At 40.0% G+C, this 26,773-nt stretch overlaps 1 long non-coding RNA gene and 1 pseudogene across 2 annotated transcripts in view; both read right to left on the bottom strand.

The window, feature by feature from the left end:
- Nucleotides 1-26,773, bottom strand: part of LOC309636721 — a 939,587-nt gene that overhangs the window by 99,384 nt on the left and 813,430 nt on the right. The gene's annotated exons all lie outside the window — the stretch shown is intronic.
- LOC309636630 (lysine-specific demethylase 4D pseudogene) lies at nucleotides 11,110-12,886 on the bottom strand (annotated as a pseudogene). Its single transcript has one exon. The product of its transcript is annotated as a lysine-specific demethylase 4D pseudogene (transcript).

The following is a 26,773-nucleotide window of genomic DNA, read 5'->3' as shown; positions in this document are numbered from 1 at the left end:
GGCAGGGAAGGGAGGGTAAAAAGGTACACAGTGAATAAAGTCTGAGGAGCGAATGTTAACCATGGTGATTATAGTTGATAACACTGTGATGTACAGTTGAAATTTTCTAGAAGAGTAGGATTTAAATGTTCTTACCAAAAAAAGTAAATATATGAAGTAACTGTGTTAATTAGCTAGATGGGGGGAATCCTTTCACAATGTATATCAAATCACCACAAAGTTCACTGAATATTTTACAGTTTTCTAAGTCAATTATACAGCAATAAAGCTGAAATTTAAAAATAAAGAATTAGGGCAAATCATAAGACAGAAAAAGAGGAATATCTAACTGAAGTGTAAGGACATTAAGCAAGCTTGAAACTTAAGGAGTTAAGCACTCAACTCAAGAAATTGGATGCTTAACCCAAAAGAAAAATTAGGGAAAGGAAAACAATGATATAAGCTGCAACAATTACAAAAGAAAAATTAACACCCGATAGAAATGATGACTGAAAACAAAATGCAATTTGTAGACCATTAAAAGTGTAAAAACATAAGCATAAGAGAAAAGATAGTAAAGTACAAGCAAATCATGTTATAATACAATAGGGAACACAGATATAAATCTACCTTTATAGAAAGAGTGCCTATGTAAACAAAACAGGAGAAAAGTACAGAACACAAATGTACACATCCTTAACAAGCATTACCCTTAATGTGTAAATACTTGAAACATTCTAATTAAAATATAATCATTAATTTGCATATATAGACAAATTATTAGAAATATAGGGTTCACTCAGAATGGGAGAAAATATTTGCAAATGAAGCAACTGACAGAGGATTAATCTCCCAAATTTACAAGCACCTCATGCAGCTCAACATTAAAAAAACAAAAAACCCAATCCAAAAATGGGCAGAAGACCTAAATAGACATTTCTCCAAAGAAGATATACAGATTGCCAACAGACACATGAAAGAATGCTCAACATCATTAATCATTAGAGAACTGCAAATCAAAACTACAATGAGGTATCATCTCACACCAGTCAGAATGGCCATCATCAAAAAATCTACAAACAATAAATGCTGGAGAGGGTGTGGAGAAAAGGGAACCCTCTTGCACTGTTGGTGGGAATGTAAATTGATACAGCCACTTTGGAAAACAGTATGGAGGTTCCTTAAAAAACTAAAAATAGAACTACCATACGACCCAGCAATCCCACTACTGGGCATATACCCTGAGGAAGCCATAATTCAAAAAGAGTCATGTACCAAAATATTCATTGCAGCTCTATTTACAATAGCCAGGACATGGAAGCAACCGAAGTGTCCATCAACACATGAATGAATAAAGAAGATGTGGCACATATATACAGTGGAATATTATGCAGCCATAAAAAGGAACGAAACTGAGTTATTTGTAGTGAGGTGGATGGACCTAGAGACTGTCATACAGAGTGAAGTAAGTCAGAAAGAGAAAAACAAATAGCGTATGCTAACACATATATATGGAATCTAAAAACATAAAATAAAATAAAATGGTCATGAAGAACCTAGGGGCAAGATGGGAATAAACATGCAGACCTACTAGAGAATGGACTTGAGGATACGGGGAGGGGGAAGGGTAAGCTGGGACAAAGTGAGAGAGTGGCATGGACATATATATATACACTACCAAATGTAAAATAGATAGCTACTGGGAAGCAGCCACATTGCACAGGGAGATCAGCTCGGTGCTTTGTGACCACCTAGAGAGGTGGGATAGGGAGGGTGGGAGGGAGGGAGATGCAAGAGGGAATAGATATGGGGACATATGTATATGTATAACTGATTCACTTTGTTATAAAGCAGAAACTAACACACCATTGTAAAGCAATTATACTCCAATAAAGATGTTAAAAATTAAAAAAGAAATATAGGGTTCAACGAAGTTTCTAGACACTGATTAGCATACAAAATCTATAGATCGCATACACCAGTTAACAGTCAATTATAAAGTGAAAGAGTAAATGGTTTTAATCCCTTTAATAACAGAAATACATGGCCCCAATGAAGAAATCTAAAAATGATATGCATGCAATGCTTGTACTTTAAATGCATAAATAAATGAAAAATTTACCAGGGAAAAACAGTTGCTTTCTGATACAAAATGTCATCCTTTTCATCTTTATGCTTTAAAGGAAAAACAAAAAAAAAGGCCAAAAAAGTGCTTGCCTTCTGCTAGTCTAAAATCTTAATTCCAAATGATGATACACTAGGACCCAGAAAATGGTTTCCTTGAAGGATTCAGCCTCTGAATGAAACAGGCTGTGCTCAAAGTCTGACTATATATGTCCCACAGCAATTTCAATTCAATCCGTACCACCTCAATTCGAATACCCTCATATTCAATCAAAATCTCTAATTTGATCCCACATAATTTTCAAGTCCCTTCCAATTGACACTCTCCTTACTCAGTTCTCGAAACCCTCTCATTCTCATTAGATCGCAGTTCACTCAATGAGGTGCTTTTTCCTGAAAGTCTTTGTGATTTTTACCAAGAAAATATTAAGAAAAAATTAACTTAAAGTTGGAGAATAGTTTAACAATAAAAACTCAAGGAAAGGATATCCCAATGTATAGTTCCCTCTCTCTCGCTCTCTCTCTATGCATAAATAGTGTCATTTTTTAAAACTTCTGGTAGGAAAATAACTCTTTTGCTCATAAGCACAAATTACAGAAATAAAGTGACCTACCTTCTACCAACAAAATCCTGATTCCAATTGGAGATATTCAAGGACCCAGAGAGAGAGACAATGTTCTCTGGGCAGCTGGCCTCCAAATGCAGACCCATGTCCTGATGGCTCTGGCTTTCTAACTGGGCAAAGGTATAATTTGATCAGTATCAATCAAAGGTATTTGCTCTGGTTGGTCAGCCCACTTTGTCTGAGCCCTTTTGATTTTTTAAACCAATCTTACAGTGAACTAAGAGGTTGAAAAGAAAAGGATTGGGAAAGTCAAACCAAGCATATATTAAACACAAGAAACCTGGACTAGCAGCAATTAATATCGAATGTATTTATAAGGTAAAAGAAGGACAGCTTATGGTTATCAAAAAGAAACACTCATGGGAAAGATTACAATAATGCACTTTACGCACCTAAACACACAGCGGTGAGACACAGAACACAAAGACTGAGAATTATTAGTAAAAGTGACATATTTGCAATCATGGTGGGAGGTTTTTTTTTTCAAACACCGTTCTCCCAGAAACTGATAGACAAGGAGAGAAGAAAATTAATAATGTTATAAAAGTTTAAGCAATAAATTTAACAACTTTGATTATATTACCTGCAGCAACCACATAGCAAAATGCTTTTCAACACATATAAAACATTTACAAAAATTTACCACTGTAAGACCACATAATAAATCTCAATAAAAATTCCATAGAATCAACATATTGAGTACCATCTTGATCAATCTTTTATTTCAATCATGAAATAAAAGTGAAAGTCAATAATCAAAAAACTGAACACAAACATATTTATTAAAAAATGAATATCCACATAACATCTACAAAAATATCCATATAATTGCTAAAAATCTATTGATTTTTATGTTGTACGCAAGTAGTTAGTAAAACCTAAACCAGAATACCTCAGAATTATTTGAAAGAAAATAAATATAAAAATGATAGAACAATTCAAAAAACAAAAGGGAAACAACCATATACAAAAATATAAAAGATTAATTAAGAAGTCTGTTACGTAAAAAATAAAATAAAGAAACAACTGGTTAATAAATTATCTAGTCCTCCCTGCTAAAGGGAGTGGTGCTCCCTGAGTGCGAGGAGCAGGTGCAGAGGGGCAAGTGGGGATGGGAGTCGGGGAGGGGCAGTGATTTATAGAGGAGGGCCCCGCCAAACACCATTTTAACCAGGTCAACATCAAGAGTCATAAACTGGGAATTCCCCGGCAGTCCAGGGGTCAGGACTCCGCACTTTCACTGCCTAGGGCCCAGGTTCGATCCCTGGCCAGGGAACTAAGAACCCACAAACTGCAAGACGTGGCCAAAAAAAAAAAAAAGTCATAAATTACTTTGATAGTATAGGTCCTTGATATGATGTGATTGAAATGTGATAAAATTCCCCCAGTAATCCTCCTCCAAAAAAAATACAGAAACCCAAGATAATCATAAGAAAAGCATCAAATTCCACTAGAGGGGCATCCTACAATATACCTGACCTGTATTCCCCCAAACTGTCAGGTTTCTATACAAACTTTTGGTCAAAAACGAGGAAAGCCTGAGAATCTGTTACAGCCAAGAGAAACCTAAGGAGACATGAAAACTAAATGTAATTTGACATTTTAGATGAGATCTTGGAACAGAAAAAGGACGTTGGGTAAAAGGTAAGAAAATCTGAACAAATGATAGCCTTTAGTAGACAATAACATATTGACATTGGTTCATTAATTGTAATCAATACACCATGGTAAGTAAGATGTTACTAATAGGGGGACATGTGAGTGGGGTCGGGTCAATACTCCCTGATCCACGTGCTCAAATTTTTGTAAGTCTAAAACTGTCCAAAAATTAGGTATTACTAAATATAATATGGTAAATAAGAAATAAACAGGAGACGGCATCAATAAATAATATTAGAATGAAAAAGATTAGAAACATCATCTGAGTCTTGGAAACAGTCTACAATACAACACACTATAAACCAAATGATTCTATGAACCACTATGTGACAATTTTTTAGAGCACTTTTAAAAATATTTTAAATTATGAAATATAAAGTGTTCACAGAAATCTGTAAAGCATAAATGTACACTTCAGCAAATCACTATGGAGTGAACAGAAGTGGAACCACTACTCAGGTCAAGAAATGCAACATTGCCAGGCACCTGGCTGCCTGACTTGTGCTCTTTTTCCCAGATTACAGCCCCTTCTGCCTCCTACACTGACCTTATCCTAACTATTCACGTAGTAATTTTGGTAAACATTATAAAATTAAAACTCTGTCCATTTTTGAAAACTTTATATAACCGTGAAGAAACACAACTGTATTTATGTACTTTAGTGTATTTTTGGTGTAATTTTTCATCATTTACGCCGTTGTATGCAGCTGGACTTTTCTGTTTCAGGGCTGTAAAGTATTCAACCATATAAACTTTCTACTGTAGATGGGGCTTTGGGTTGTTTCCACTTTTGGCCTCTTACAAACAGCGTTGCTCTGGAACTTCTCTGACGCCTATACTGGCCATAGAATATGTAAACTGCAAGTTGCCAGATGTTTTCCACACATTTTACCAGTTTACGCACTAGCTGCGTGCAAGGGTGTTCATCGCCCCTCAGTTTTGCAGACCTTTGGTGATTTTCTGCCTTTACAGTTTTAGCCGATCAGGTGAGGGAACAGGGGCACCTCATAATGATTTGCATTTACTTGGTTCCTAATAGGAGTGAACCAATTTTCTGATGATTATTGTCTGATTGGAGGTGCCCCTTCAGGAAGTGCCTCATCAAGTGTTTTTTCTATTTTTCTGCTGGGTTGTCTGTCTTGGTAGTCGTTATATGTTCTGCTTATTACTTCTTCACTGGGTATGAGTAACGCGATATCTGTTCTCACTCTTTGATTTGTCTTTTCACTCTCTTTTTCATTGTTTTTGATCCACAGAAGTTTCTCTGTACCTTTAACAGAACAAATATTATTCAAAATAGCTAATATATGGTGACTATCTAATGCCAGACACTGTTCAATGCACTCTGCATAAAATAATTTATTTATGCCTTATCTTCATAATGACCGTATAAGGGAAATCCTATGAACCCTATTTCTCATATGAGGAAACCGCATCAAGGAGATATTAAGAAACTTGCTCAAGGTGACAGATCTAGTAAGTAGGGAAGTATTCAAATAAGAATCCCAAGATGATTCCTTAAAAGAAGAACAAAGAGGGGTGATTTCTCCTCTACCGAACTGTGGTATTTGAGCTGCAATGGACAAATGTATCTGCATACAGAATAGGGAGGCCAGACACAGACACATGGATATGTGGGAGTCTGCCTACGATGGAGGTAGCGTACCAAACCAATGGGGAAGGATGGGCTATTCAATATGTGGTAGTGGCATTGGCACTATTTTGGGGGGTGGGTGGGATTGGAGCTTGACCTCATACCACTTACATAAATAAATTTGAGGTGCATTACAGATGGATAAAACACAGAATTTTAAGAGAAAATATTGAAGAAGGTCTGTATGAACTCAGGGTGGAACAATGGCTTAAAGAACCAAAAGCACCATGATGGGAACGTCTGATATATTTAAATGATTCCAAACTAATGACTGTGATGGTTAATTTCACATGTAGACTGGGCTAAGAGATGCCCAGATAGCTGGTAAAGCATCACTTCTGTGTGTTCTGCATGGCTCTTCCGGGAAGAGATTAGCACTTGCATCAGTAGACTGAGTAAAGAGCGCCTTCACCACTGCAGGCGGGATCACCCAAACCACTGAGAGCCCAAATTCAACAAAAGAGCAGAGTAGGGGTGAATTTACTCTCTCTGCTTGAGCAGACGCATCCGTCTTCCCTTGCTTTGGGACATCTGACATGGGCACTCCAGGTTCCCAGGCTTTCAAACCCAGACTCAACCATATTCCCCGTTCTCCATCTTGCAGACGGCCTACCTGACAGATCGTGGGATTCCTCAGCCTCCATAACCAAATGAATGAGTTCCTCTCATAAGAGCTATACATATATCTCCTATCGGTTCTATTACTCTGAAGAACCCTGACTAATACTATGACGTAACAAATTAAAAGAACTTACAGTCTAGGAGAAGTTTGTCATCATACATGAAATAGACAATGAATTATTATCCTGAATATCACATAACTTCTACATAACAACAACAAAAAATAGTCAAACCAAAAAAAGTAGGTAGAGCTTTAGAGTAGGTAATTCAGAAAAGAGGAAATCCAAATGGCCAATAAATACAAGAAGATGTGCAGGATTACTAGCAATCAGAGAAGCTGTTCTCTGCCCATTTTGATTAGGTCTGACAATATAAAAAGTGGGTCAAGATATGGAGAAACCAAATCTCTCCCACACTGTCAATAGAGGTGGAAATTGGAGGGCAAGCGGGCTTTTTCTAAAAAGTTAAAAGTGAACATAAATACAACCCGGAAATCCTATATACAAAGCTGCTCTGTAAAGCATAGTTCGAAATAACAAAGATTTGCAAATAACCCTATTGTCCATCAGCAGCAGAACGAATAAAATAAAATAAATTACCCAGATCTAGTGGACTTTGTTGAACTAACTAGGGACTATAGATAGGAAAGTCTTTAGATCTTGTAACTGTAATATTGACTTTTTTAAAAGGTGATGGTGGGGGTATGTTGTTAAAACCACACGACATACTACTTTCGGTTTCGTAGCCTTTTGTCTACAAACTTGATGAATATACACTGGACTTGTGATTGTTATTTCTCAGAAGTGGAGAGAGGCCTAGGAGAGATCGTGGCAGTAAGAACGAAGATAGCTCTATCCTTGTCTTTATTTAATTGTCATTGTCAATGTCCCTTGCTTTTCCAAGATTAAGTATAGCAACAACTTACTGGACATGGAAGAACAGCTGGATCTGGGTATCTTTTCCTGAGAAGAGTGGTCCAGATTGTGAGTATCCAAATTGAGTGTGCCAGTTGACTTGAAATAAAATAGAATTTTCAATACAATTGCTGGATGAACCCCCTTCATTACCACCCCCAGCTCCTGATCCTTTCAAGAAGCCTAATTTTTTTTTAATGGAAGTATAGTTGATTTGCAATATTGTGTTAGTCGCAGGTGTACAGAAAAGTGATTTTTATATACATATTTTTTCAGATTATTTTTCATAATAGATTATTACAAGATATCGAATACAGTTCCCTGTGCTATATAGCAAATCCTTGGGTTTTTTTGGTTTTGTTTTTGTTTGTTTTGATTTTTTGTGCAAATCTTTGTTGCTTATCTGTTTTCTGTACAGTCCTGTGTATCTGTTAATCCCATACCCCTAATTTATCCCTCCCCTGCTCCCTTTCCCCTTAGCTATCCACAAGTTTGTTTTCTATGTCTGTGACTCTGTTTCTGTTTTGTATATAGATTCACTTGTATTGTTTTTTAGATAACACATATAAGTGATCTATTTGTCTTTTTCTGTCTTACTTACTTCACTTAGTATGATATTCTCTATGTCCATCTATGCTGCTGCAAGTGGCAATATTTCATCTTTTTGTGGCAGAGTAATAGTCCACGGTATGTATATACCTCTTCTTCTTAAACCAATCATCTGTTGATGGGTACTTGGTGTGTTTCCATGTCTTGGTTATTGTAAATAAGGCTGCTATGAACACTGGGGTGCATGTATCTTTTTGAATTAGACTTTTCGCCTTTTCCGGATATACGCCTAGGAATGGGACTGTTGGATCATATGGTAGCCCTATTTTTAGTGTTTTTAAGCAACCTCCATACAGTTTTCCATAGTGGCTGAACCAATTTGCATTCCCACCGAAAGTGTAAGATGGTTCCCTTTCATCCACACTTCTCCAGCATTTATTATTTGTAGACTTTTTGACGATGGCCATTCTGACAGGTGTGAGGTGATACCCCTCTGTGGTTTTGATTTGCATTTCTCTAATAATTAGCGAAGTTGAGCATCTTTTCATGGGCCTGTTGGCCATTTGTATATCTTCTTTTGAGAAATGCCTACTTAGGTCAAGAAGACTAATTTAGGAACCAGTCTACTGGTAAAACTAAACTGTATTTTTAACATTGCTACTCTTTATTGGGCAAAGGAAATTTTGTTTCAAGTATAAAACTGGGTGAATACATAAGGAGTATAGTGGAAGAAATATTTTCTGAAGTTTATTTTTGTCTCTTGGCCTTCAAAACCCCCAATTTTGTTATCCTAGGTTATTTGGAGCGTGTATCTGCCGGGAAGAGATTGTGATATCCCTGAAATATGACAAGGAAAATTTCAGTTTCTAAAATTTAAAATAGCAATATGAGCCAGGCTACTGTCTTCATAGAGACTTTTCAGAGTTCCCTTATTTCTCTGCACTGCCATATCCACAACTGACCTAAATGAAAGGACCAAAAGCCCTTAAGTTCTCAGTTACTTATCACATGAAAGTTTACTCCTTGCTCATATGAGATCTACTATGGTCCAGTTGCTCTCCAGGGCTGCTGCCTTCCCAGTAATTCCAGTCTGCTTCCATCATGTGGTTCCACCATCTCAATACAGGGCTTAATCATCTTTCCAGCCAAGCATCTCACTGCCATCCTCCACTGAGGAGCCTGAGTGCAGTCTCTCAGCTTCAGTTTTCCACAGACTATACTACCACAGTGTTGCCTAGCTGCATGGTGATAGGGATGAGACGTGGGCTTTTGCTACTCCTCAATCAGAACTTCAAAGAAGCCTTACTTTTTCATTAGTCCTGCCTGTAGTCTTACATAGTGCTTCAAATTCCAGATTCTTACTGAAATTCTGTAGGGGAGAGCTGGAGGGAAGAGAGATGTGGTTTGATTCTCTGAAGTGTTTCCTTCTGCATCCAAACTATCATGTTCAATTTCCAAAATTGATTCTGAGTTTGGCCACTTCTGTGCATTTTCAACACTATGGCCTAAGTCAGTAACCATCAATTCTCATCTGTATTACTTAGATGTTCTAACTACTTCTCCTGCCCCCAAGGGGTCCACAGAACAATTAAGGTGATTAGTTAACTGTGCAAATTATATCATGTCAAGTGCTGTTTTCAACTTCCAATGCCTTCTCATTTCAAGTTGAAAAAAACTCAAATATTTCACATGAGCTACAAGGTCCTGCATACCCTGGACCCTGCCTCTCCCTTCTCAGTGCCCCAGACACAAATGAGCTTCCTCTCTATCCACACAAAAACACCAAGCTCTATGTTAGGGCTGTTACACTTGCTGTTTCATCCAAGTGGAAATCAGCTCTGGACCTTCCTTCTTGTCATTTGGGACTCAGAAAGGTCTCCTGCTCTACGAAGTATTCCCTGACCACCGGAACCACACTGCCCATTCTGCACTAGCATCCCATCCCCTTTAATCTCTTCACAGAACCATGCCCACTTGAAATTGTCTTGTTCCTTTATTTGTGGATTGGTTTATTGGGATGTGTCAATGACTTAACCTTGTGAAATATACATACAGCATTGAGAAGGCAGTGGAGACTTGCAGAGAAGATTTTCACATGCTGGCACTTTTTGTCCTCTGTTTGCTCATCTCTCCTAGCAACTTGGATCAGCCAAGTGCCAGGTGATTCCCACCAAGTCATCCTTCAGATAGGCCTGCAAACCAAACCCCCCAACCCAGCCAGCCAGCTGGAACCCAACAATCAACCCCAAACTCACTCACCAACATCACACAAGGCAACCAGCTCATAAAAATAAGATTTGCTTGAAATGTTTTGATATAATTATTAAGAAAAGTGCAGAAAAAACGACCACCTCTCAGTTGACTGACTGAACAACACAGAAAATAAAGTCAGATTTTAACATTCTGGTTACCTTTAATATATTTAATAAACTCAGATTTTAACATTCTAGTTACCCTACTAGCAGAGAACACATTTTCAATACATCAAAGACTCAGAAAGATTATCAATTATTATCTTAGTCTCTACTGACCTAATTGGTCAAAAGGGCCTAGTTTGGCAAGAAAAGCAGGAAGGGAAGGGGGAAGAGGAAAAGGAGAGAGACTGGAGGGTAATCAAAGCCCAGGGTTCTTTAGAAGTACAGCAGCATCCAGAGCTGGCCCACAGGATGGGAGTGTGAGGTAGATTGGGCTCTGGTGACCTCAGCAGGACCTAGTTCCCAGAGATACTAGAGTGTCCAGTGCATGAAACCTCAGTTTGTGACACAGGAGTTAGCAGTGTCCAAGGATTCCAGGGTCTGGAAGGAAGAACAAACTTTGGAGAATTTGGTAAACACCAGGGAACCAGCATGTCCAGCGGCAGCACAGGAGGCACGCTCACGCAAGGCTAGTGACCTGTAAATACCCAAAGCTCTGAAATGGAAATATGACCAGTCTCAAAGGATCCCCACGCAAGAGCAGTGGGGTAGAAAGGCATCCCCTGGGCTTAGGGGACAGGGCCACAACCACAGCCAGAAGCCGTGGCGGGATGCTGGAGCCCAGGGCTGAGCGGGGCGGCGCTGTCCGGCGAGGGTGCATCCACAGGCAGGGGCTGAGCCTCTGGGTCCTGAGCTGTGTCTACCGAAAGCCTCCTCTTAGCCCTGGGGGGAGCAGCTGGCTCCTGAGTGCCCTGTTCCCAAGGACGACGACGAGGGCCACATCTTCCAGCTGGGTGGCGATCCGGGGCGGATGGACCTGGGGTCGGCGGCTGGGTCGGGCCGGGCTCCGCGGAGGTGCTGGTGGCCGCGTCCCTGAACTGGGCGGCAGAGCAAGAACCCCGGGCCGGCGAGGGGCGCCGGCACACAGCACGCACAGGGACTCGGTGGCGGGTCCCACCGCCCGCGGCTACAGCCCTACGGGGGCGCAGAGCGCGGCGGGGCAGGTGGTGCCTCGTGGCGAGAGCGGCTCCCAGGGACGCGCGGACCTCCCTCCAGGCGTTCAGGACCTGGCTGTCCGGCGCCGTGGGCTGCGTGTGGTCCACCACGATCCGGTCCTGCCCGCCTTTCCACAGCTCGTAGCGCTCCGGTTGCAGGATGCGCACGAAGGCGTCCATGGAGAAGGCGACCCGGGCCTCCCCGCAGCTGCACTGCGAGGCCACTTTGCCATAATCGATCCAGCGCGGGCAGGCGAAATTGATGGCTTCCGCGCAGTTGAAGCCATGGTTGAAGCCAGAGTGGTAGCCATAGGGAAAGGTCACGATGAACTCTCCAGCCTCCTGAGTGATCCGATCGAAGGGGATGCCGTTGTCCTTGAGGACCGTGGGCGAGATGAGAGCCACCTTGTGCCGCAGGAAGGCCTCACAGCCCCGCGCGCTGCCCGGGAAAAGCTGCCTGGCCAGGCGTTCCAGGCGCCGGCCGTGCTCCGGGGGCACCGCGTACCAAGTCTTGGGCTCCCCGAAGTGCAGGTAGTTGATGCTGTAAAGGTCCATGTCCTCCGTGTGCCAGGCGAAGGCGGTCTTCCACATGCCGAAGTACAGGTAGGGGGTGTTGACGCCTTCGATGACCACTCCGCACTCCTGCTCCAGCAGGTCCTGAAGGGTTCCCAGGTGTCCAAGGTTCCACTGCTCCGTGTTTTGATCGAATAAGGAGCCACTGACGTCCGCACCATATACTGGTGAATCGTAGAGGCGTGTTTTCCAATATTTTCGCTCCAGCTCCTTAAAATCAAAGTGTGCTGGAGTCCGGTATTTTTCACTATTTGCTAAGTGGTGGTACTCACCCACGGTCATGGCTTTCTTCTTTTTGTGGTATTGAGTAAACACACCTGCCTGCCCAGAAGTCACCTGCTGGAGGGGAGCGGCTATTAAGATGTCATTGATATCATCATAGGTCTGTCTGGCTTTCCAGTCCTTGGGTGGAATGATCTTCGCCACGCCTGCTCGGTGTGCACCTTGGGATTCCATATAAGCAATGTATTTATCGAAATCATTAAACTCTTCTTTGGTTGGATGAAATACCATTATTCTACAACTTGGGTTCTGGGCCCAGTTGGACTTAGACGTCATAGCTTTCATTAATAAGCAGGAAACTCCCAAGTTTTGATTTATGTTCTGGATAGGTGAAGATGCTGGGAAACAGTACTTTTTCAAAAATGGGTTGGAGTATATCAGCAGGAACCCCCAGTAGACTTTAATGCAATGAGTTGATAATATTTCTTAGGCTTGCTGATTCTCCAGGGGACTCCACGCTGGGCAGAAGCCTTGCTCAGGACTGGTGCTGGCTGAGCCTGCAAGTCTCTGATGTCCTTGGTTGACACTTGGCTCTGTCCTCTTGAGATCTAGTGAATCACCCAGCCCTGGCTGGGTATCCCAAATGTAGTGTCTTCAGGGCAGTATTGAACAAAAAACCTAAAAAAAAAAAGAATAGAGACAGGTTGAAAACTAATGTTTGGAAATATTTACTCGGGAACTACGAAGAAAACACCACCATGGACTGTAATTGCATATTCAAATAAAGGGCAAAATTTCATAAGATTGACAATACAAGAAATGGTGTTGTTGTGAACAATGGAAATTCTTGTACTCTAGTAAGGAGAATGGAAATCGTTCCATTCACTTTGAAAAACTATTTGGACAGTATCCACTAAAATTGAACTTACCCATGTGCTATGATTCATGCCTAGGATATGTGTATGTCTGTGCAATGAAAGTCAAGTCCAAGAGTGTTCAGAACAACATGATTTCAGAAGCCAAACACTGGAAACAACTCAAATGCCAGTCAACATTAGAATGGATAAGTACATTGTAGTATATTCATACAATGGAATATAATACAGAAATGAAGATAAACAAGAACTACATGAAAATATAAGAATAATTCTATAAACATAATACTGAGCAAAATTATCTGGACTCAAAAGAATACCTATTCTATGCTTCCATTTAGATAAAGATAAAAAGGTACCTATAAGATGATGATATTTTTTGGTACCAATGTAATCTATGTTAGAAGTCAGAGTAGTGGTTACCTTTGTGAAAGAGAGAGGTTGTGAGTGGGGGTGTGAGGAAGTGTCTAGATTAATGTGAATATTCTATTCTGAACCCAGGTGCTGGTTACACACCCATCAGAATGGCTCATTGACATAATTCATCACGTAATGATGATTTTCACAAATTTCTGTGAAATAAATTTGTTTTAATGTATTTAAATTATTTAGATAAATTTAAAATTATAGTTTAGGGTGAAAAGCATTAAAACAGAATGATATCTTTCATTGTACCAAAAGGAAAAAGAAGGGTGATTGAAAATATATGAACTAAACATTCAATTGAAGAAGCTATAAAATAGAAGAAGAGAAAGAAGGGGTAGGAGTAAAAAAGTAACAAAGAATAAAGACAAAATTAACGAAAGAAAACACATACGAGACAGAGCACTGATGACCAAAAATATTCTTGGAAGAAATTAATGATAGCAATACACCATGGGCATAACCGAGCATAAGAAAGAAGGGGAAAATAAACCACTAGGAATGAAATAGTGCACAAAAGAATTTTTAAAATCTCGAAAGAGAATCTTAGGAGAAACTTGACAGCAACATTTTCAAAAGATAAGAGAAAAGAATAAATGTCTGGAGAGGAAACATATCCAAAATGGATGCAAGAAACACCAGAAAGCTTGAATAACACCCAAGTATAAGAGGCTGGTTCAAGATATGACCCCTGAAAGTCCAAGAGACACATCATTTTGCATGTGAATCTAGAAAACTTTCAAGAAACAGTTAACTCTTATTGTGCAAATTGCTTCCGAGTATAGAAAAAGTTGGAAAGCTACTCAGATGAGGCTATTCTGCTCTCTGATAGCCAAACGAAAAAAGGACAATAAAAAATAAAGCTACAGGCCATTTTTGTTTATAAGCATAGAGGAAAGCATAAAATGGAATGTTATCCAATGAAATGCAGCAAGATAGTAAAAGAATAATACATCCTGACCAAATAGAATGCAAGGATAATTGAACATTGGAAAATTTAATGATAAAATTCAGAATATTAACAAAGTAAATGAAAAATATCATCATCTTATAGGTACCAAAAAAGCATTTGATGAAATGGAAAATCCATTCATGATTTTAAAATTCTTACTTGCAAAGCATCAAGAGAAGCTTTTTTTTGTAAGATAAAGAATTTCAAGGTAAAAAATAGCAATGCTCATTCTTAACAGTGAAACAAAAGTAACATTCTCATTCAAGTTAGGAAAAAGAGATGCATCAGCATGAAAAGCTGCTCAATATCACTAATTATTAGAGAAATGCAAATCAAAACTACAATGAGGTATCACCTCACACCAGTTAGAATAGGCATCATTAGAAAATCTACAAACAACAAATGCTGGAGAGGGTGTGGAGAAAAGGGAACCCTCTTGCACTGTTGGTGGGCATGGAAATAGATAGAGCCACTATGGAGAAGAGTATAGAGGTTCCTTAAGAAGCTAAAAATAGAATTACCATATGCTCCAGCAATCCCACTACTGGGCATATACACAGAGAAAACCATAATTGAAAAAATACATGCACCCCCAATGTTCATTGCAGCACTATTTACAATAGCCAGGTCACGGAAGCAACCTCAATGCCCATCGACAGACAAATGGATAAAGAAGTGGTGGTACGTATATACAATAGAATATTACTCAGCCATACAAAGGAACGAAATTGAGTCATTTGTTGAGACGTGGATGGATCTAGAGACTGTCATACAGAGTGAAGTAAGTCAGAAAGAGAAAAACAAATATCGTATATTAACGCATGTATGTGGAATCTAGAGAAATGGTACAGATGAACCGGTCTGCAGGGCAGAAGTTGAGAGAGAGATGTAGAGAACAAACGTATGGACACCAAGGGGGGAAAACCGCGGCGGGGTGTGGGTGGTGGTGTGCTGAATTGGGCGATTGGGATTGACATGTATGCACTGATGTGTATAAAATTGATGACTAATAAGAACCTGCAGTATAAAAAAACAAACAAACAAACAAAAAACAACTAATACTAAACTTTTTTTGGGTTATTTGTATGGAAATATGTTAATATAAAGGTTTCAGACATTACATGAAATTTCCAGAAGTCTTATATCTTCTGGTCTAATGTTCTAAGTCATAATTCTAGTTATTACTTTAAAATGTATATCTCAGAAATAACAAAATTTCCTTGTCAATTGCATTATTATGAACTTTCATCCAATCTTTAACCGTGGTCATTTTCAAGTCTTTTGTCATTTACAGACAGTTCTGGGTGTACTCTGATGCTTTTGCAAAAATGTTCCTATAAAAGGGTTTCATCTTCAAGAAATTCATGGAAAAGACTCTGACAAGTACAGGTTTCTGGTAACTGACTATACTGCTGAACTGAATGAATAAGCATGTTCAGAACACTAATGGAAAACTGATGAATTCATAAAAGTGCTAACAAAAGATCAAGATGAAAAAACAATTAATTAGGTGGGACTGAGTCAACTTATGAGGATGATTTAATTTTTGTGACTTTCTGTTGGAATTAAAAAAACAAGAAATCCCACAAGGACTCAGAGGCAAAAAATATACAAATCAATTTCCACTGCCAAGTAAAGGAGTTGTTACAGTGGAGGATTACTGGACTGAATGTCAATATTATGACATAGTATGAGTGAGTTTCGTGTTGGGTAATTGCAATCGTTGCTTTTGTTGTGGTCCTCCATTTACAATGCTTGGTGTCAGTTTATTGATCCCTTATAAAAATAAAATACAGTGTGTGTGTGTGAAAAGAAAAAAAACATATTGAAAACAATGTGAAAAAAAATCTCACCATGTACACTCCACTTTCAACTTGAACTGTGTAGAGCAAATGTAATAGTTATGATTTAGGACAGAAAATATATGTGTACAAATAAGAAAACAAAAAAATAACCAAAGCAAACTATCTCATTAACCCAATTTCAAGTGCTCCCTTATTACTGTTTCCTAATCCTCTTAAGCGCCCCTAATTTCCACCATTCAAATATTCTCTCTCACTTTCCCCTGTCCTCAAACTTCAGGCGCACCTATTCCACCCCACTTAGAATCCTCCGAATGTCCGAAAAGTCCCTAAGTGATCTGGCCCACCAACACCTCTGGACCTCACCCCTTTCTACCCTGCTCCTTGCTCTCTCATTCCAAACACATTCCTGCCTGTGTCTCAAAAAAGGCCGGTATACTCTTGTGTGATGGTCTTTGCACCCAGGCAACTTTCAAGCCTCAGCCCAAACATCACCTTTTCAGGGAACTCTCCTCTGATTGTCTTGCTTTGGATAAAAGTAGAGACGATTTTCCTTCCAGGAAAACAGGTACTGTCTCAACAAAACATTTCCAAATGAAACTTGAACTGTTGGTCAGTACCCATGTATCTCTTCCAGATATACTCACATCAGCGCCATGGTAACTCCAACATTCCTGATTGCATCACAGTGGAATCCAACTGGCTCTTCCAACTGTCTACTAAAAGGCCTCCTTTTTAAAGTTATCAGCCCACAAAACACAGGTATTTTGCCTGAAATTTTTCCTTTAAGATTTCTTACAAGAAAATATATGGGATCTAACGGTTATACAAATTTCAGGGTCCTTTTAGTTACAGAGGGATTTCCCTGGGAAAACTGCCAGAATGGGAGGAGCTAGCACAGTTGTCAGGGCATTAAACACCACTAGTATTGGGTCAGCACAAGAACCAGGGAGAGGAGAAGAAAACCATGCTAAAGAAATCGGTGAGGAAGAGCTCAAATGCCTTTAGAGAACAAAGGCATTTCATCTTCCTCACCCTGTAGTCTCCCCAATAAGACTTTGAAAGATCAGCTTGCCTGCCATTGTTCCAAGTGATAGAAACTCCCCACATCTCCTATGGTCTGCAAGAGGTGCCCGAGGTCCCTATATCTTATCTGGGGTCCATTCAAGACAAGAGGAAGCTGGGACTGGGGCCCAATCCTCTACCAGCCCTCTCCCCAAAGAGGTCAGCACAATTTGGCTTCAACATAAAACATTTCTCCTTTGGATCTGGGATCAGGGACAAAAAAATAGCCAAGGAAGGGCTTGCTCTCTGTGACCCCTGCTGGTAGCTTTTGTAAGAGTGCATCAAAGGAATGTTTGCTGCAGACCCGAATACTGGTGGCAGGGGCCCTTTGAGTGAGCGGTAGTAGCTCTCTGTACCTCTGCCCTGGAGCCTCATGCACCATGGACCATGCAGAAGGTAGGTAATGGAGGATTAAAACACTCTTCTCTTTTTCCAACTTTAATGTCAAAGGGTAAAAGAAACAATCTCGAGGTCTCTATAGAATTTGTTGGTAATAAATGGTGGGGAGGGGAAGTGGTTGACAAGCTAGCTCATCCTTGAGGGAGTGTGACAAATGCAGTTAACTCAGCCTCTAAAGTTTGGGTGGAAGTCAAATAATCTCTCTCTTCCTATTCCAGAGACACCTGATGAGCACTCAAGGGTCTTGGGGATAGATTGTTATGAAGGAGAAGCATTGTTCAAACATGACCCTAGATGTTCATCCTAAGATGCCTGAACAATAGGCTAGCCTAGACTCCTTCCATGACTGGAGGGCTATAGCATCCAAAAGGGCCCAAGGTCCCCAGGCGCATCCTAACGTACAGGGCTACTGGCTTTCCCGGAGAGCTCCTGTAAACGGCTGGCATGATATCTAGGCCGCTTAATTCCCCAAGCAGTCCGAAGCTCCCTTTCCTAATAAGGTTGCTGACTTCAAAGGCCTATATGAAGGAAGAGCACTGGGGAAGGGGCCTCCACTAGAACAAAACCCTCCTCAACATGGGATGCGTCTCCATGTAGACGCTGAGGAAATGCAGAGCCGATGTGTGCCTTGGTCTTGATGTGTTTCCTGAACTCATATTGTATGACTCTGTGGAATTTTCCTCCATCGACAAGGGGACCCAAAAGATGGGCAGAAAGCAACTAGTAAGGTTTCATCAGGGTTAGGCTTTTCCAGCCATGTGTATCTCAAGGAGAGAGGAACAAGTGTCTTGATGGATTGGATGGAGGGATAAGAGAGTGATTAAAATGATGGACCAGTAAATTTATCCTGGGTAAAAAAGGAAATGAGAACATGATGGCAATGATGGAGAATGAAACAGTGCTTGATTCATGGGCTGAAAGTCTCCATTAGGTGAAATACTTTTATTAGAACCCTAGGAAATGTGAGCTAGCAAGAGAATGGGATGCTTGAAACATAGCTGGTACTCTCAGTATTCCCATTTTATGGAGGAAGAAACTGAGGTGTAGAAAAATTTATATTTAACTTCATAGCTTGTGTTCTCAAACTCTAGAGTTATTTTTGGGCTTGTCTTATCTTCCATATAAAACTGCTTTGAGAGCATTGTCTAGGTCTTGTTCATCATCAAATTTTCCAAGGGATCTTGGTACTCTATATGGTGCACACTCCAAACATTTTTATTAAAAAAGAAGTAACTAAAATCATTTGGCGCACACTGCAGTCTCTCTCCTCTTGGTTACACCCCATCTTTCTCCCTACTCTCCTATCTCAGGGGAAGAGAAGGTACTCCCCCTCTCCAGACCTAATCTTGCCATTTAAACTCCTTAAATTGACACCTCCCATGCATTCCAAAACTACGGTGAATTAAATGATCACTATCACCTCTGTAAAGACTTAAATCATCAGTCATCAGTCTGTTTCCTGATTTAAGCTACATCCTTTCTCTTACCTTCCTTTCAATACCGAACATGTCAAAACATAAGCAAAAATAATCTACCTTTACAAAAACATTTCCTCATCTCTCTCGTCTTCTGATTCTGACCCCACTTCTCCACTGAAATTGATCTCTGTCAATCATCACATTGTCTCCCAAGTGCGCCTCCATGGGTTACACTTTATCTCTCTACATCATTGATTGATGGAACACCTCCTTCCTCCTAAAATGTCTCTGACCTCTAGGGTACTGACAGTCTTCTCCGGTTCTTTTCTTTCTCCTTGGTTCCACTTCTTTTTCCACTATACAGATGCAGTCTTATTTCAAAGCTCAATTCTCATCTCTCTTTTAACTCTTTTTATTTCTCCCTTTCAATTTCCTTTTTCTGTTCATGGATTTCTTTAGTATCACACTCTGTCTCTTTAAAGATATTATTTATTGCCATAGCTTTCTCTAATAACACTGACTTTCTCCTGCATTTCTGATTTGCTTTTCCTTCTTGACTGGCCACTGAGCCCCTGAAAATCAACTTGTTTAGTACAAATTGATCATCTTGCTCCTGAAATTAACTTCATCCTTTAGAAATCTTTTTTTCTAAGAATGGGAATACAGTATCCTAGTTACCGTTGGCTATTACATCTCCCTCTCCCTAGACATATAGTCGGTGATGTCAGGGGATCCCACGACAGTCTACTGTGAGGCCCCAGGGACACCTGTATACCCCAGGGAGGCTTCCTGTGCTCTCCTTCCTTCTATAAGGACCCAAGGATCCAGCCTGCCTACCTCTCCTCCTTATAGCTGTCACCACTCAAGCTAGACCCTGAGGATCTACAAGTACCCGTCACCTGTATCATGTGATAATCTCCCCATCTCACTGTAATTTTTAATCTTAAAAATTCTTCTATAATGATTTTATTTAAAACTATATAAATATATAATGAAATTTTTCATTCTATATGAAAACTTCCTCTAGAGAAATGAAAAGAGAAGGATGAAACAATTTACAAGGAAAATTAATGTCAAAAATTTAAATACCATGCTAAGGGTCTTTCCCCTAATAAACCCTAAAATGCTGATTATGAATATCACAGAGGCCCTCATTTTTTATTGAATTCTTAACAGACAAGTAAAACAAGCCTTGAGTTGAGTATTTGCTTTTGTTTTTGTTTTTGTTGGCTTTGCCACGTGGCATGTGGGATCTTCGTTCCCTGACCAGGGATCAAACCCGTCCCCCTGCAGTGGAAGCCCAGAGTCCCAACCACTGGACTGCCAGGGAAGCCCCTGTATTTGTTTTATAAACTAAATTATTTCCTTTTTACATTTCTAAGAATCCTAGGAGGTATGCGGCCGGGCTACCATCTATATAAAATAAATAATCTAGGTACACATTAACCTTCAGATATTGAGCATCCAAAGGAAACACTCTGATTCTGTAAGTGTAACTCTGTGCTCAAATCAAAACTTCTCAGAATTTGCTGGGTACAATTACGGTGATCCTTCAGTGCTCCAGGCAAATGTCTTCTCTACGGGTCTCAGATGGTTGCTTTTACTGTGAAACCGCCTCCATGTTTCTTTCAATTGGAGCCACAGGTACTAGTTGAGAATAAGTACCCTTACATTTCAGTTACTCTTCCATTTTACCCTTATTCTTGGTATCCCCAGTAACACAGAAATTCTTCCTCTAAGGAAACTTGACAATTCTGACAATTGAAGAAAAGAATTTTTATCAGAATGATTAGACTTGATGGATTTCTGGATATTAGGAGTCTTTCAAAAATAATTCCACTAAGCTTTCCTGGGGTGTGTGTGTGTGTGTGTGTGTGTGTGTGTGTGTGTGTGTGAGTGTGTTTTAAACTGGGGAAGGTAAGAAGTGAAGTAAGTTTAATAAGTCCTCTCACTGTGGCCATTGTCCCGATTGCTTATTGTACAGATTGCTCAACAATTTCAGGACAGCAGGAAAGCCTTCTTGTATTTCATGTTCCGTGCATATTTCAAAGCTATTCTTTCAAATGAGGATTGTTGACAGAATGCCTCAGACGTTAGCCATTGTTTCCGCTGACAGCCAATATCTAAATGCTGTGTTTAATAAATTTCTTCTCACATTAGAAAGTCTACTTACCGTTTATTGAAAATAATTATAACCATCATATTTGATGGCTGAATAAATTCTATTGGATGGAGATATGTGACTCAACTTTCCCCCTATTATTGGACAGTTATTTTGTTTTTTACTTTTCCACAAGTTTTACTAATCCCTTATAAATATCCTATATTTCAGTACCTGGATCAGTATATTTGGTAAAATATTAGTGAAATAATGAAATTCCTTGGATTAGATAACTAGAAATGGAATTACTGCATTGCAAGAGTTAAACATTTAAAATCCTTAACATGTATTTCCAAAACTTTCCAGAAACATATCACTTTTCATCCTCACCATTAACTTTGCTCTGAAAAAAAATCTTTAATAATTTGGTAAGAAAATTATTGTGAAAAATTTTGGTGAAAAAGTGTAGCTCAAGTTTTAATTTATACTTCTTAGATTACAACTAAGATTGACTTGTTTTTCTTCAATGAATGCTAGCCATTTGTATTGCTTCATATCCTTTGCCCATGTTTCTCCAATATGGTTCTAGTGTTTTTTCTCATCTACTTACATGAACATTTTATATATTATGTGACTATCTGCATATTTTACACAGTATATGAACATTTTACTTGTCATGTGAATATTTTCCATATTAAACCCTTTGTTTAATCTGTTCATAGATTTTTCCCAGTTTGCCATTTCTTTAATTTATATTTAATTTTAATTTTAAATGGTTTTCACATATATTTCAGTTTAATATATTAAAATGTTGAGTCGGTCTTTTCCTTTGTAATGCCTTTCATGGCCTTTATGTTTAGAAGGTTAGAAAGTTATTTGCCCATCCAGAGACAGATAAATATTCTCTTATGGGGTTTTTCCTTTTTATATGTTAATTGTACTTTTAATTTTGATTTTAATTATACCTTTAATTCTAACTGGGGTTTTGGGTTTGTTTTATTAACTTGTTTTATTGTTTTGTGAGTGTGGTACGAGGAATAAGGGAGATGTAAATATGATTCCTAGGCCTAGTGTGCTGTGTTCCTCTCTATTAGTTTATAGGAGCTTTTCTTTGTCCCAGTGCTCTTAAATGTTTTCTGTCTCAAAATTCTGGTTCTTTAGTTTTATGAAAGCTTTTTAGTTACCTCTTTGACAACTTCCTCTAGTTTCTCCCTCTGTACATTAACTCCTGTATTTGGATATCAGACCTCATGGACCGGACCTCCAATTTTTGTGTCTTTTCTTCTTCCACTTTTCTATCCCTTTATGACTATGCTTTACCTTCTGAAATTTTTTCTCATCTTTATCTTGTAAACCTACTTCTATTGTCTTTTTCATTTCTCCTATCAAACTTCTAATTTTTAACAGCTCATTTCTGTCCCCTTAGCTTTTTCAAGTGTACATAGCTTCCTTCCCTGCCCCCCACCATTGTCTTATTTTTGTTTCACAGGTGCACTTCTTTCATCTCTCAGAAAATACTAAAACCTGGACCCGTATTGAGAAAGCAAGCTTCATGTAATAATCCTTATGCTTAAAATTGACATTGCAATCTAGTATTTCTGTTGTCTTCTATTTTGTTCCCCTTTAAAAAATATGCTGCTGGTAACCCATTAAGTTGATTCTATGACCCACGAATCGCTCATGTCCTGCAGTTTGGAAAGAAGTATTATATAAATCATGTTGAGGCTTTTGATCTTTCAATGGCCGAGACACAATCACATTTGCTTTCTGGGCAGCAATGGGCAGACTGGAGTGGCCCAGAATGAATGTAGAAAAACATGTATAAAGATCGAGATGAGAGATGGTAGCTTGGAGTGGGGTGGTGGTTGAGACAGAAGCAGAGTGCCTACTAGGGTGCCTTCACTCACATCTTCTTATTTAATCTTATTTCCTCAGTGTGCCACGTGGCGAACTGGACCAGAGCATTCAGATGCTTGTCCAAGATGGCATAATCAGTGAGTCCTGAGCCAGATTTGAGCCAGGCCCGTCTGCTTCCTAAGCCTGGCCTTTCCTCTAAGTCACAGCAAATCCATGAGGTGAGCCTATAAAATAGGAGAGAAATTGTCAGAAGAGCACATTCTGGAGCTTAAGAACCAATTCCTTGGAGGCTTCAATACCTGAAAAGTTTCACTATGTTTGGCCCCTGAAATGAAACCTAAATTTATTTCTTAATTAAAAAAAAAAAAAACAAGACACATACAGTGTGATGTCACAGTAACAACTAGACTTGGAGTCCCCTTTGATCTGGAGTTGATGACCCTGGTCACGAGGTACTTGTCCCTCCTCCAGGTCATCCTTACCCTTGTACACCTCTGCCATGTCCTCCATGGGAGGCTGTGAGGATTATGGTTTTCAAGGGATTTTTTAATATTTATATTACTATCTAGGATTATACATGTTCCCCAATGTCGATTCATGTTGTCAACTGTAAACACAATTAAGGAACTAGGAATCAATCCCTCTCTTTCTCATGTTCTTTATACATGCTCTATTATGCTGCTTGTCATGTAAGGGTATTAATCATTCCTCTGTCTGTCTTCTCTACTAGATCTTGTACTTCAGGAAACAGGGTGGTCCCTTCTTAGTCTCTGGGTCCCATTGGCTACCACAGAGTCTGCAGTAATAGATGTCAAATATGATAATTATTTTGAAAAAATGCAGAATACAAAAATAAATTCTCAGTTTTTATGACTAAAGCATTTATATGATTTTAATTCACTGTTTTTCAAACTTTCTTGATACCTGCCCCCCTTTGATAAGCATAACTATCTCTGCCACTACTCCCCCACCCCCTTCAGCAAATTCTAGTTTTTCCCCAGACCCCTGTCAGTGACCAACACGCACATAACACAGAACATTTGCACATCCCACAGCCAGGGTGATTTTGCCTACTTTAGTTCCTTTTAGTTTATAGTACAAACAAGAGACCTTCTTTTTGTTTGCCTGCTTTCCAAAGATAAGTTTTATGATGATATTGAGTTTACTTTTACAAATTACAAAAGTCCTCACCCCAAGATTCTAGAACATAATATCTCATGGGAGTACCTTGATCTAATTAAAGTTTTTACTGACAGCTCATTGTAGGGGAAGCCTGTCTTCCACAGCATCTTTATGAGCGATAATTCACTGTCTCCATTTGGTCACCTCTGGTCCCTTTTCTTTGCCACTGACTCTCTTCTCCTGGGGACGAGGTTTCAAACCAGATCCTCTTAGGCCTCTGCACTCACACCCATGCCAATCCAACATCTGTCAGTAGCTGTCAGCAAAGACCTGAAGGGGAAGAATAATGGCTGATGTGGAATAAAATGACACTCTACTTGGAGTTCAGTGGTTTGGTTGATTCTGTTCCAAGCTGTTTGAAGATATGAGTCAAACTCGACCCTTCTCCAGCCCTGCAGCCCTCACCACCTCATCTCTCATACCCAGTTTTTCATCCCTTCATCCCCGCCAATCCATTCTGCAGCTGGAGAGGCTTCCTAAAATGAATCTGAGGACATCATCCTGCTCTTCCAGCCCGTCATTCACTCTCCATTTGTCTTAGGATGAAACCCTGCTCCCTACCTGACCCCCAAAACCACTGAGATCTGATCCCTCCCTCTTGGGCCTCACCTGGGCCTGTGCCACCTGGCCGTCTATGCTCTGAGCAGTGCTATTCAACTTCTTGCAGTTTCTACCACAGACAGTGCTCTCTCTTGTCCCTGAGACTTTGCATCGTAAAATACTTCCCTTGGCCTGGAATTCTCACCTTGTAATCCCATCCCTTCATCTCTTTCATTAAGCTTTTATGTTTTTAAACACAATAGGGCTACACATTAATTCCTCAGGTATCCATCTTCCTAACAAGCATGTTCTCACTCGCCCCTTGCCCTCCTCCTGCCCTACGTGAGGTTAAGGGCCCTTTCTGATTGTGCCTTTTATTTTTGCAGCTTGTGGGATCTTAGTTCCCTGACCAGGGATCGAACCCAGTCCCCCTACAGTGGAAGCATGGAGTCCTAATCACTGGACCACAAGGGAATTCCCTGATTGTGCCCATTAATCCCAGTGTTTCCCCTGTATCTAATTGCTACCTTCCCCCTCAGACATAAACACAGTGCCTGCTATACAGTAAGTATTCAATACATTGAGTAAATAAATGAATAAAAGAAAGGGGAAAAAACCCCTCCATGAAATTTCATTTGGAGTCTCATGGCTCTAGTTCATTCATTCATTTTCAAAATGTTTTTAAAACATCTACCATGAGCACTGGCTAGATGCCGAGTGTTCAGGGAGGAACGAGGTTAGACTTGGTCCCTCTTTCATGCCAGCACCTCGCAGGGCTCCATGGCTAACCAGAAAAGAAAGCAGAAGTTAACTCATGCTCTGCCTTAGACAGGGAAGGGCAATGCTGGGGAACGTTCATGCCACGAGTGAGTTCTGTAACGTAGACTTCATGCTGTGTCACCTCTAGCCCAGGGCAAGACAGATACACAACTTTGTACCACAGAACTTCAAGTAGGTAGGGAAGACAGACAGACAGACCAGACAAAGGAGTTCCGATACAGTGTGAGAAGTGCTCCTTAAGTGAGCTATGTGGTATGAGGGCAGAGAAGGGTCGCGGAAGCTAATCTGGGGAGAAGTAGCTCTGGAAAGACAGTAGCAATGGGGTAAAATCATACTTAATGATGAGATATGTTGCAACTGTGGCTTGTAAACTGGAATAATGATTAAATTTCTAGGTCCCTGAAGCTACTTCTTTGTCACTCCTCTCTGTTGATTGTCAAACACTTGTATGAAATTGACAGGTAAGGAGGAAATTAACCCCATTTGGATTATGAGGAGAGGCAAGGAGGCTGAGGAGTAGCTCCTATTTGGGTGAGGATGCCTGATTTATTTTCCTAATCATGACTAAACCTAAGAAAGCATACCAGGCTCAACCCTCAAATGAGAAGCAGAAGGCCTCAGAGTCAAAGTGGTGGTTGACACCCAAGCCAACAGGAGGCTGAATCACGCTCTCCTGAAACTGTGGACAGAACTGTCTTCTTTCTAGCAAAGCTACACCTTGGATGGTGTCTAGAAGTAATGCTAGACAACTGCAGTCCTCATAGAAGGAGCCATGTGTCCACAGAAGCGCTCTAACCCCATGAGCTTGCACTAAAACAGACATATGCTCCATAGAACTCCTGAGCACTTCTGGATTGCTCAGCTTTGGGATATTGGTCCAGATGTTAGGGGACAACTGCAGACAGGAATAACTTTGAGTCTCCTCATGCAGAGAAGTATTTAAAATAACTTTTCTGAAACTTTTTCTTTTCGGCTTTCCTTATCTGCAGGGAGAAGAGTGTAGTGGTTATGAGTTGGGCCCTGGAGTTCGACTGTCTGGGTGCAAATGC

This window comes from Balaenoptera physalus (assembly GCF_965194825.1).
Source record: "Balaenoptera physalus genome assembly, chromosome: 10".
NCBI lineage: Eukaryota > Metazoa > Chordata > Mammalia > Artiodactyla > Balaenopteridae > Balaenoptera > Balaenoptera physalus.
This window is presented reverse-complemented; position numbering and strand designations above follow the sequence as displayed.